The following is a 13,705-nucleotide window of genomic DNA, read 5'->3' as shown; positions in this document are numbered from 1 at the left end:
TTATAGAGAACCAAAGTGAATAAATTCATTAACACACCTGGTCACCCAAAATAAAGAAACATGCAAATCAAAGAGAGCCTGTATAATTTTCACCTTGTCACGATAAAAAACCGCGTCAACGTAGCAATATTAGCATTTACAATATCTGTAATAAAAATTTACACAGCAAGGATCTGTCGATAGGGTAGGTGACAGTGATTGACTGATATATACATAACACACAGGAATACCTATACTGTACAGTTAATTGTAGAGCATCAATGATATCGTCATAGAGTTGAGCTATAGAGGGCAAATGTGATGCAATCAAGGCTTTGAGTAACGGCAGACAAACGCTCCTATATAATATTCAATACCGATGAGATGACGCACGCCGTGTCAAAATATTATGACATAGGTGTATGCTTTATCTTAGATTTATCAACATGATAGAGTTAGAACTAATCAAAATTGTTAAACGGGATTGTAAGTGATCTGAATTCAAATGATGGTGATGGATCTTAATTTCTTGCACACAATTATGCAATTATGTACGTTATTAAGGGGTTGAAATACAGTAATCTCGCCAGGAAGTTTTGAAACTGCGCCCCCCATTCTACAACCGCCACTGCAGAGCTGGTCATCCAGCGTGAATGCACCCAGGACTCTTAACTACCGTGGTGATATGATCTTTAACAGACCAATTTATTTATATCTGAAAATACTAATGACTAATAATCGTCCACATGAGAACTTTCCGTGAACTCACCTTTAAATGTAATTTACTTATATTTCCTGGAACGTTTGGCCATGACCTGAATTGACCTTTGTACGAGCATGTGGCGACCTTTCATGATACAGTAGTCACCACATACATTGTGACCAAAAGTGTAATTTTCAATTGTGCCTTTGTAGAGAACTGTAGTGGGGTGAAATCATAATAAATGGTGGTATAAAGCTTTAATTTGGAATATTTGGCGGGACAGTGCCTCTTAAAACTCCAGCATCCCGAATATCAACGTTGTTGAGCTTGCCGTGCAGTGTTAAGAAACAATATCTTGCTGATCTTCTTCACCAATATTGTCTTTCAAATGAACTTTGGTCTTCCTCTGACTCCCGCCGTCTAAGGATGCTGAGTCGTGAACGTAGTATTTGTTTTTACTGCGAGATATATGCATGTAAAACTATCTGCAGCAGTGAATGAAGCTGACATGCTTGACACTGATTGTTAGTCCCCACGGACACCGTCCGGGGGGACTTATAGGTTTGGTCATGTCCGTGCGTGTGTGCGTGCGTCCGTGCGTGCGTGCGTCCGTCCGTCCGTCCGTCCGTTCACGCAGATATCTCAGAGATGCCTGAAGCGATTTCATTCAAACTTGGTACAAGGAGTACTTCATATGTCATACAGATGCACGTCGATTTGTTTTGAGATACGATCCAATATGGCTGCCAGGCGGCCATTTTGTTACGATTGTTTCATGTACAGAGCCATAACTCAGGCATATCTCAACCAATTTCATTCAAAATTGGTACAAGGACATTGACCTATGTCATACATATGCACATCAATTTGTTTTGTGATACGATCCAATATGGCTGCCAGGCGGCCATTTTATTACGATTTTTTCATGTACAGAGCCATAACTCAGGCATGTTTCTACAGATTTTATTCAAAGTTGGTACAAGGATATTGACCAATGTCATAGCTATGCACATCAATTTGTTTTGTGATACGATCCAATATGGCCGCCAGGCGGCCATTTTGTTACGTTGTTTCATGTACAGAGCCATAACTCAGGCATATCTCAACCAATTTCATTCAAAATTGGTACAAGGACATTGACCTATGTCATACATATGCACGTCAATTTGTTTTGTGATACGATCCAATATGGCCGCCAGGCGGCCATTTTATTACGATTTTTTTATGTACAGAGCCATAACTCAGGCATGTTTCTACAGATTTTATTCAAAGTTGGTACAAGGACATTGACCAATGTCATAGCTATGCACATCAATTTGTTTTGTGATACAATCCAATATGGCCGCCAGGCGGCCATTTTGTTACGATTGTTTCATGTACAGAGCCATAACTCAGGCATATCTCAACCAATTTCATTCAAAATTGGTACAAGGACATTGACCTATGTCATACATATGCACATTGATTTGTTTTGTGATATGATCCAATTTTTACATGTACAGAGTCATAACTCAGGCATGTTTCTACAGATTTTATTCAAAGTTGGTACAAGGACATTGACCAATGTCATAGCTATACACATCAATTTGTTTTGTGATACGATCCAATATGGCCGCATGGCGGCCATTTTGTTACGATTTTTTCATGTACAGAGCCATAACTCAGGCATATCTCAACCAATTTTATTCAAACTTGGTACAAGGACATTGACCTATGTCATACATATGCACATTGATTTGTTTTGTGATTCGATCCAATATGGCCACCATGTGGCCATTTTATTACGATTTTTTCATCTCCTGAACTACAACTCAGACATGTATCAAGCGAATTTATTCAAAAGTATTTTTATCACAGACCTAATGAAGAGGACTCTATCCTCTCTGAGGACCTGTAATCAAAGCACCCATTAAAGGGGAAGTTCACCAAGGATGATTTTTACATATGTGGTAGCTCTGTGGTCATTTACCCCAGAAAAGCTATTTTCACCATTAATAACTCGCCCGATTTTCTACGAAAATGATAAAAATAGTACAGGAAGTTGCCCATGTAATTTGAATCATGGGAAAAAAGCCCCAAGCTTGGAGCTTGCATCATGTGATATGGAAGGGACCATCTTCGGATGGGTATGGCCCCCACATTGTCCACTCACAGTAATACAGTAGTAAACAGCAACACAAAATCTGACAGTGGACAGTTTATTATCAGTGATTCACCGTTTATGCAAGGATACTCAGTATAAACAAAAGTTATGTAAATACGCACAGGCTGGTTTAAGCATGAGTGAGTGGACATGCCATACCCATGGGAAAATGGTGCCTTCCATATCACATGATGCAAGCTCCAAGCTTGGCGCTTTTTTCCCATGATTCAAATTACAAGGCAACTTTCTGTACTATTTCTATAGGTTTTTAGCTACTATAGACTATAGTCTATAGAAGCTATTGGGATGGGTATCCGTCCGGCGTCCGTCGTCAGTCTGTATGTATGTATGTATGTATGTATGTATGTATGTATGTCCGTTTGTGAGGCGTCCGTCCACTCAAATATCTTGAGAACCGCAGTACTTACTGATTTGATATTTGTTGTGCAGATGAAAAATATGATTTTGAGAAACTATTTTTTTTTAATTTTTTGATATTGTTGAAAATAGGCAAATTAATGCCAAAAAAGGTGTTTTTGGTAAAAAATCTTCTTCTTCATAACCGCTGGTCAGACAGCTTTGTTATTTGGTATACAGGTCCCTAGGGATAACCCAACTTAGATTTGTTCAAATTGTGATGAAATATGCAAATGTGTATTTTTAAGGAATTTTTTTGTCATTTTTGGTCAAAATTTGACTTACATTGTATGTAATTCTTGTACTGTATAAACCCTATCAATTCACCCAGAAAAAAATAATTAATATGATTTTAAATAATTGAATTAATTAGGAAATCATCAAAGCCAAAATAATTTTAGTGTGGAATTATCAGAAAGTTCAACTTTTTTTGACAGTTCATAGTGAAATGTTTACCATCTTGGAGGATTAAAACATGTAAAGGCAACTTTCCTGAATCCCAACTTTGATATATTCTGAACCACCATTTATGTTATCTAAAAGAAATTGCTCATAATAGTTTGTCATGATAGGGTGGTCAAATAAATAGAGATAGAGAAAGTTCTAATTTCCATTTATGGTTGACTTGGTAAGGATAAAATAAGATTACTTTTTGAGGAAAAAAATAGAGTGGTCAATTAAAAGAGTGGTCAAAGTGATAGGGTTTTTATGGTAAAGCTGGGCTGTAAGACTCCTCATGTGCTATTTATAGCAATTATGCAATCTGTGTAAACAGTACAATGAGAGTGTAACATGATTCCTTATAATGCTTTTGATGACCTTGAACTTCTTAAATTACAACATTTGTCTCTTCAGTGTGCTTTCTCTGAGTACTACAGTCTCAACTTATTCAACAGAACTTACCTACAATGTTAATTTGAAAGTTAAAATGTGCTTGGTTAATAGGATGAAATACTGATATTAAAAGATAACCAGCTCAGATTCTTTATAACCTGACAGATATGCTGTTTTATTATGACGTAAATCTTGATTTAAGCAAGTCTTGTTTACTTTAATTAGAATGTAATTAACTCTCGTTAATATAGTCTGATGAAATATGCAAATCTGTATTTTTACGGAATTTTTTCCATTTTTAGTCAGGCCATCCTGAAATGAGCTATCAAAGATATCCACCTTCTTCATCAATACATGTGTCACAAAAGGTTATTCTCTACATAACACAGCAGAGCTCTGTCAACTGTTGAGTCGCTTGTTTTTTCAAAACCGCTGGTCAGACAGCTTTAATATTTGGTTTACATGTCCCTAGGATGACCTTAGTGAGATAATTTCATACAGTCAGGAAATACTTAATTTTGTATCCATGTCTATAGTAGCTTCAGGGACTTTGGCCCTATGTTTGTTAAAATCGTTGCAAGTTATAAATGGCGAAAATAGCTTTTCCGGGGTAAGTGACCACAAAGCTAGCATATATGTAAAAATCATCCTTGGTGAACTTCCCCTTTAACAAGTGGGGACTGTGTCATCAACGATGACTTGTTCTAGATGGATCTCTCAAAGGCGTGTGGCGACTACAAACTGAAAAAAAACGTCAACTGTATCAGAAATGTTAACCGAGAGACGAAGGCGCTAAGAGATGACGAAAGCAATGCGATATTGGCTGCCATGTCACAAGCTCTGAATATTCAATGGAAATGGGGGTACTAATGAACGCTGCATCTACTATTTTCATGACGTAGAGTATATTCAGCTGTTTTTGATGACAGTTGATATTTTGGTACAGATTGTAAATATTTCATTGCATGATTAAGCTTGTCTAGCTGCAAGCACAGTCAAAGCTGTGAACAGTTGGCCGGAATCTCAGCATTTTCAAGAATTCAAACACACACACTACTTTGCATCGAACAAAAGTCATCTAGCAATTTTGTCCCTTTAAGGGACGGACCATTAGATCTTGGGAGGGGGGTGGTCAAAAACAGAAAAAAATTTCAGAGCAGAAAGTTAGGAAAAAAAAAATCTTCAAACTAGTTTGCAAAATAAAAAAAAATAAATAAGAAGACAAAGGCGTAAAAAAAAATCTGCAAAAGTCTTTAAAATTTTGAATTTTTTTTAGATTTTACCGACAGTAAGCAACTTTCTGTATTTTTAATACATCCTCCCGGCACATTTTTAATTTTAATTTATACATTTAGAGTGACTGTATCCCTTATACTGGAAGTTGTTATTATCTTATCTTTTCAGGACTTTTGTATTCTGATCACTTGGAAATTATGAAATTATAGAGCCTGTTTTCTACTTGTTTCCTGCGTACAAACCAAGCAGGTACACTAGGTAAAACATTGAAACTATGGTATGGTTGTCAAGACTGAAAGTTGTATTTGCCTTTTAAGATCAAGGTAAACGATGCAGGCCACATCAGTTTCATTTTTTTCCACAGCATTTTATTACAATGATGAATGACATGGATGGGTGAACAAGTAGAAACACCTCAATAATGATAAAACAACATATCAAGTCATCATGTAATATTTTGCTTTTAAAAAGGTATTTTCAATTCTTTTTTCTCAAAAACAGCCTCAAATAACAACAGCAACACATGTTTTAACATTCAACAATACACTTCGTAGAATGCCATCTATCCAACAAATCCCAACACAAAAACTCATAAAAGGGTTGAACTTTGAAAGTTTCTCGATAGCAAATACTGAATAAATCTGCATGGTTAATCGTTTTTGTGTGGCAAATATCAAAGAAATTGGACAAGCCCTTTCAGAGAATACAGATTTTTTGACCATGAATGGCACAGATTTTTTGACCATGAATGGCAAAATTGCCCTAAAAAGACAAATATTGAAATTTCAACACATCTATACACATCCAATCAATTTGGACATGCTGCTACAGAGAAATAGATGTTTTGATCAAAAAAGGGCAACAATTGCTCTAAAAACACAAATATGCAAATTTCACTATATTATTTAGCTTATTTTAGCTTCTCAGCTTGTCAAAATCAATTGTAAATCATGAGATATGCATGATGTTTGGTGGGGTGAATGTAGGCATTTCACCACGCAGTAGAAAGGGAAGCCAAACCAAACTAGTCAATTTTCAAAACTATACGAAGCTACTGAGGAGCAAGAAGACCATGTTTCAGAGGAAGATGTGTAATCCGAAAAAATGCTCCCAAAGTGCCACCAAATAACACCATTTTTATCTCTATTTTTCAAAAGCTCCAACAGCAGGAGGGGGACACCCCCTCCTGACCACCCCCCGCAAAAATACTCCCCAAGTGCCACCAAATAACACCATTTTAATCTTTATTTTTCAAAAGCTCCAACGGCAGGAGGGGGACACCCCCTCCTGACCTCCCCCCGCAAAAATACTCCCCAAGTGCCACCAAATAACACCATTTTAATCTCTATTTTTCAAAAGCTCCAACAGCAGCAGGGGGACACCCCTCTCCTGACCTCTTCCCAGTGACCGCTTGCGTGGCCGCTTGTGGTGCTTGGCACCACATGTTTGCCCTCTTTATCTTCAGACAGCGACGAACGAAAAAAAAATTATAAATCTGAAAATTTACTCTGAAAAAAAATATTTGCACAGCTAATCTCAATTGGAAAAAAAAAATTTCAGAAATTTACAATAGTAAAAAATAAATTTCACAATTTCATTGTGACCACCCCCCTCCCAAAGTCTAATGGTCCATCCCTAAGGGGACAGATGTTGGACAATTCTTTTCTGATCTACCACTTGCGGGGGCTCATTTTAAAGCTCTTGGAGCGAGAAAAATTTCCCAGTCTTAGTTTTGCGAAAATCGAAAGTTTTGTTTTTCTTCTTAGAGTAAGCACAGAGGAGGCAGCCATTTTAAATTTCAAATATCGGCAAATCTTGGGTAATATGTTTCTCTTGCATCAAAATTTGCACGGTGACCCCGATTTTATTTTGGATTTTGAAAGAGTGTGGATGAACGATTACTTTAGGAACGTTTAAGCAAAAGGTTAAGTCTTTCACTTTTGAGGTGCATACTGCCTTGAACGCAAAATTTGCGAATTCATGAACGTGAGAATGCACCTAAGGGTCACGTGACCCATTGTCGTCATGGAATTATTTTAGCCGCTTACAATTGATGTTGATGTGACGTGCTCGTTGCCTCTGCTGACAGTAGCATAGCTGATAACTCACTCTTTCTTCATCGTTTGAAAACTCTTAGAAGTGTACAAACATCTCCTTGGTAGAATATGGATTCTTGCTGGAGCATGTATCCACTTATTCGTTTGTATGTGGCAGCTCCAGTATTATCATTATTCACGCTATCAAAGACAGAGAACAGAAGTTTTTGTTCTAGAAATAAGAAGATATTGTGCTGTGCAGTACATCCTATTCAGAATAAAGAACGGATTCTCCCGGTAATCTGGACTCTGTCAAATAGCATGTATATTCGACATGAAGACTGCACTTGAACAATAATTTATAATAAACGCATTGGTTCAGATATCTGGATAAAACATCCGCCATGGCCTCAATAGACTCTTAGATATTACTGACAGTTGAGACACGTGGCTGCATGGTTAATATGCTTGTTCAATACTCATTGTATATTTAGAGGTATTTAAGCAATACGCACACCCAGCGACGGTATACACCACGAGATTTTGACCAGTTCACGACATATATGCACGAGCGATATCATATAATATCATAACAGTATATTGAAATTCTGACATGAAACGTCAAAAAGGACTTTTGCTCTTGCCGAGAGCTCGCGCATGTGCCAGTCGTGGTATATCCCGAATATACCACGGTTCTTTTCGCCTCTCGACCAATCAGATCGCTGTATTTGCACCATCAATATACTGGTATGATATAAAGAGATATAGCTGATAGTTTTCGATTATCTTCAATGAATGATTTTTTCATGTTCAGATGAACCTAAAAATCAAGCACCATGATTGTTATTTGATATCAACATCTTATGTTGAAATGACATACATGCTATAGGATACACCATGATACACACATTAGAAATCATACTCAGTGAATAATATCTCATGTGTATGGGGTCAAAGTCCATGGTTCAATACTTAAAATTATATGTGCTTATTTTAACATATAAATGTTCAGGCCGACAACTCGATACATATTACCATCTTATTTAGAAGCACATTTGACCAGTTGATCGTCCACTATATTCTATTCGTCTTTTTATACTATTTTCTCAAAAAATTTTCTTTCTCTGCTACGCGAATGTTACAGCATGTTAGCTGTTGTTGATTTTCATCATAAGAAGGATTTTGATCAAAGTTAGATGGCTAACAAATGGGCATACAAATATCTGTACCGGATAAATTAAGGAGTAAAGTAAATCAAAGTCCGTAGCGTCATCACTGACGTCATTGTGATACCCGCGGCAAACCAGCCATTAATTATCGCATATACGTACGAGCAAAGTAGAGAATCAAAGCTTGCATTTGCATGGCTATGAACAAACACGAAAGAATTTATGATCTAGTTGATCTCAAATTGAATCTAAAAACAAAGAAGTACATCGACTGAAATTATGAAGCAGTCTTTCAGGTTGCAAACAAATGACCTCCTAAGAGGAAAAAGAAAACAATGTAAATTCAATGTGGGGAACTGCACAACCCGACAAGGGGTAATTCAATTATCGAAAAGTTCCAATTTTTAAACATGTAGCAAACAGTCGCCATTACAACTGCTATATACTTGTTCAAGTAATCGTCTTTAAGGACTTTGATTGTGTGTAGGATCATACTTTTGAAGTAAGTTCTCCTTGTAATTACTTATCCATGTAAAATAAGGCAGGTATCGGTTTAAAAGATGGACATGCCCGGAAATGCTTGCTTAGCAGTCGATTTCACTAAAATTGTTTTTAAACAGACTGAACGACATAGCGATCACAGTGTAACATACTCCACTATTTCACATCCGATAGTACAAAATTATTGTACAAGACATGGTTCACTTTTTACCAATGCTTGCACCACGCAAGATTAAAAGGGTTTTTGTCTGAAGAATGAAGGTGGTGTATCAGTTGTGATCAAACTTCTCGTTTTCCACACTTCAAAGTTTCCTGTTGCCTAACTTCTTTATGGTTTTATTGCATGCATAATGTTAGTTGCAGGTCAGTCAGCCACAGAACTATGCGCATAAAATATACATTTGTTCGTTGACTACAAAGAGTCTCTTGTGTCTAAAAATCAACGATCAAGCCATAGTAATTGTTAAGAAGGAAGACTGATCTTATAGAGCTGTGCAGTGATTTGATACCAACTCAATACAACCAATACGTCTCTACTTGAAGATGTTGCTGAATTGGTGCAAAGTGTTATACTCCTGGCCGTAGAAGCAGCTGTGTTACCGTTGGGGAAAGCCCCAATAAAAGCGTTTCGCTCATGGGGAACTAGTGTTGTTGTTGTCATGTATTTCAATTGAAATTATTTTTAGCCTAAGTGATTAGTAATCGTATAGAGTGTATCTGGGCACTCCATTGCTGTCTGCCATGCATATTGTAATAATATAATGAAATATGTGCAACGAGTTAAAAGAATATCATTATGCGGTAAATTTATTTGTCATACGAAAGAAAAAAGTAGGCACTCACAACTTATTCATCGTCTCTAACATAATGAATTTAAATTAAATAGAAAATGAAAGATAGCTTGGACAATACTTTCTTGGCGTACAACGTATGTAAAATGTTATTATGTTGTTACCGATTTACCAAGTTGTAGAAGAAGATATCATAAAATCGTTACACTCAAGCCGCAATCGCATTGACGAACAAAACCGCTCATCGTTGATAGGTATGAACTACATATTTTCACTACCCGACACATAAAGCAGTACGCAGTAAAGTAGTGCCTTTGAATAAAGGAATCTGTAGTCATAAAAGTAAGAAATAACGTTAACATTCCAATTTTTGTGCGATGCTTGAGCTTGAGCAGCTTACACTTCTACTCTTCCGTGTAGGCTAAACCACTAAATTATTCAGTTTAATAAAAGCTTGTGCTCATGTCACTGATTGAAGATATATGATTACTTCAAAAAAGAATTATGTCATAACATCAGCGGGTCACCATTGTGTAAAATCGTTATACTTCGGTGGTTTTAAAGACAACTACTTCCCATCATGCACAGCCATACAGCAATGCACTGTCGCTCGAATAATCGAAGAGAATAGTGTACGACGTTTTAGTTGTCCTGAAAGGGTCAGCGGATCTGCAGCAACCGGTATATAGTGCCGACCTTGAAGGGAAGTGGTACAATTTGGACGACGCCAAAGCAGCCATACATGTTAGTGGAGACTAGGATCGCCTTCTAACCATGGGAATTTGTGGACAAGAAGGAAATATTTTCACTTTCTGCATTATTTTTGTTCTTGTCACGACATTAGGGGGAACAGGTAGGAAGAAACAGTTTTAGGGAAGTTTTGATCGGACATTTAACCCCGTGACAACATGCCTAACTTCCATGATGAATTGTCCGTAAAGAGGCACTGCTCGTCACTGTAGTTAGGTTCGCTTACTCTTCTTCGCATCAGTAGCGAACTTGCTGGGAATTCGTAGTTCGGCGTCGTGATATTTTTGATCCACCAAACGAGTATAGTACGTAATTGGTCTTAAATGAACAGGAATAAAGTAAGACGATTGAAACACTTCGCTGAATTACTGCAGAGGCCAAAACGTTTACCACATTAGGCTGCGTCCATAAATAACGCTTGGGGCTGGAGGAATTGCGATTGAAATCTTTTTTTTTAGACACCCCCTCAGTACCCTAAAAAATTGTCACGTTCACCCGTCTATATGATCAAAATTTCTCAAGCACCCCCCCTCCCAATTATCATATAGCCGCATACTTATGAATGCACACAAAGACAAAATAGACATGTATTGGGAAGTTCTACTCGCAGATGTTCAACACTACCTGTTATTAGCAGTTGTATAGCCATATTCCTATAGGCAAGTCTTTAAACGCATCAGTGGATTTTTTGGATTTATCAGTCTAAGCCGACTTGAGTTAATCCAAGCTGGACCAGGCCAGTGGCACCTGCTGAAGAGCACACAAAGTGACGATCATGAGAGACTAACGACATTGTGAATTCCTCGCTACATTTGGCCGAATCGTCCAAAAACTGATTACAGTGACCACCCAAAAATATATTTTTCAAAAGTACGGGACATGAATGACTGAGATGCTACTCAAAATTGACAATATTGGAAGGTTAAAATATTCCATAAAATGAATGTTTTTAATCTCTAAATTTTGGGTGTTATAATGGCAAAGTTGGTAGAAAATAAAAAATTCCATTCAGTCACACATTTTTGTTATTTTAATTAGTATCGTTACTGTTCAAAGTTTTAATTTTGAGTTATTTTACGGTGAGAATGTGAAAATTTATAAAATCAAGCGTGATGACCCTATCTTTTTACTTTAATATTTGATTATTTTCATATGCCAGAATTGGAAAATCCCTGATGACTTTCAAGTTTCCTGGTATTCCATATCATGTGTTGCTCTCTGGTCTGATTTTCACTGTCATAAACGTCATTTGACTCAAACTCATCTTCAACTACATCAGAGTCAGAGTTATCTCTGTTACTGCCGGTATACAGTTACAGTGACACTGCAGTAGCAAGGCAGTAGCTGTATTAAGTTTGATTATTTTGACAACATTTTTGTTCAGTTTATACAACTGTGTTCTTGTTCCACGCCTTATAGCATGATAAACTGTCCGGAAATTAGCTTGCTATCACAGCATGTGTATTTGTGTACTGTGCATTTGTATCATAGACAACGACTTTCAGTTACTGTTGTACCCTTGTGATTTATGACACAAAATTCCTCATCACAGTCTAGGACCACGGCATAACATTTCTGTTCATTCGTTTTCTGACCAAACGTGACCCAGTTTGTCCCAATGACCTAATTGTTTTCCCTTTTCAGAATCCAAGAGAGCTCGATTAGTGGATGGTGAGACTCCCTATGAGGGCAGAGTTGAGATTTACCATAGCAACGAATGGCTACCAGTCTTGTATTATAGCCCTGGTGCCCATAGCTTAGATTGGAGCCTTGTTAGTGCTGACGTTGTTTGCAAGGAATCAGGTAATAAAGAATCAATCAGCTTACTAACGGGAATCAATGTGATCAAAGAAATAATGGCATTTCTGAATTCCATACTGCAGCTGGGATCTGTCTAACCTTATCAAGGTTGATCTAGATAGTATGAAAAAAACAAGGTTCTTTAGGTAGCATAAATTTAGGTGAAACATATCGAAATACTTTTGTCATCCATTTCCAGGGGACTGAGGTGCATATGTGTGCTAAATCGTAGTGAAAATTACACGTTATAATTTTTATTGATGCAAATAAGTAACAGCTCAGCCAAGTGTAAGCGTAAGGTTAGACTGTTCACAACTTACACCATGCACAGACAGCGTAAAGGCGTACAGTAAATTAGTGGGTGTGATTGACAGTATTTTAATTTGGATTATCAGTAGTTTCATTTTATTAAGAAACGCACAATTCTTGTAAACGACAGCAGTGCAGTCATAAATGCCTTGCGAATACTTAGCGATATCTGCTGCGCAAAATTACGCATCGCAAACGTTACAGAAAACTCTCGGTACGGTGATAATCTTTTACACACGGTATATACATTGTTGAATTTCAATACACCATGGAGGTGTATTGAAGCCAATGAATTTGATTTCTTTATCAAATCTCTGAACTCAAAAATCGTGAATTGCAATGAATTATGTTTTGTTGATTTGTCAAATCTTATGCAAAAGCTTCATAAATCGTGAACTTAAGTTGTCTGAAGTATATGCATTTTTATACAAGTTACTCGGTCACGCAAAATTCTTAAATGTCATACGAGAAACAAATGAGCGTTGTGTAATCCATAGTCTTGCTCCAAATCTGAGGGCATAATTATTTCTCAAAAACAGAATAAATTGAAGGACTGCGGACTGTCGCACTAAGTGGTAGGATATTTTGTAGATCGTGGGGTGAACGCCTTGCCAGCTAGAAAAGCTAGGCGACTTGGGGCAAGCCATGTTTTCTCACAGAACGTCAGTAACACCACACACTATTACTGGCGCACTTGTTGTTGTTTTTTATGACCACGTAGCAGCAATATACAGTAGTTGATAACCAAGTTCCTTTAAGCTCGGTTAATCCTACCATGTAATGAAACTATAGAATCTATAGCGTGGTGTAACCTGAGAAATTGACTATACACCTCTTGCGAATTTGTTGTCGAATTTGCGATAGACAAAACGCTATTGTCCAAGTAATAAGCTATACGTCGACCGATCAACGATTCTTACTTTACTTCACGGCATCATTCTTTATGTCAAGATCTGAGTCAGATTCTTGAAATTGACAAATTTTCACATAGCTATGAAGAATTGAAAAATATTCATCTTTGAGAGAAAACATATGAA

Source organism: Ptychodera flava, chromosome 1 (assembly GCF_041260155.1).
Source record: "Ptychodera flava strain L36383 chromosome 1, AS_Pfla_20210202, whole genome shotgun sequence".
Classification (NCBI taxonomy): Eukaryota; Metazoa; Hemichordata; class Enteropneusta; family Ptychoderidae; genus Ptychodera; species Ptychodera flava.
Note: the sequence above shows the minus strand (reverse complement) of the source record.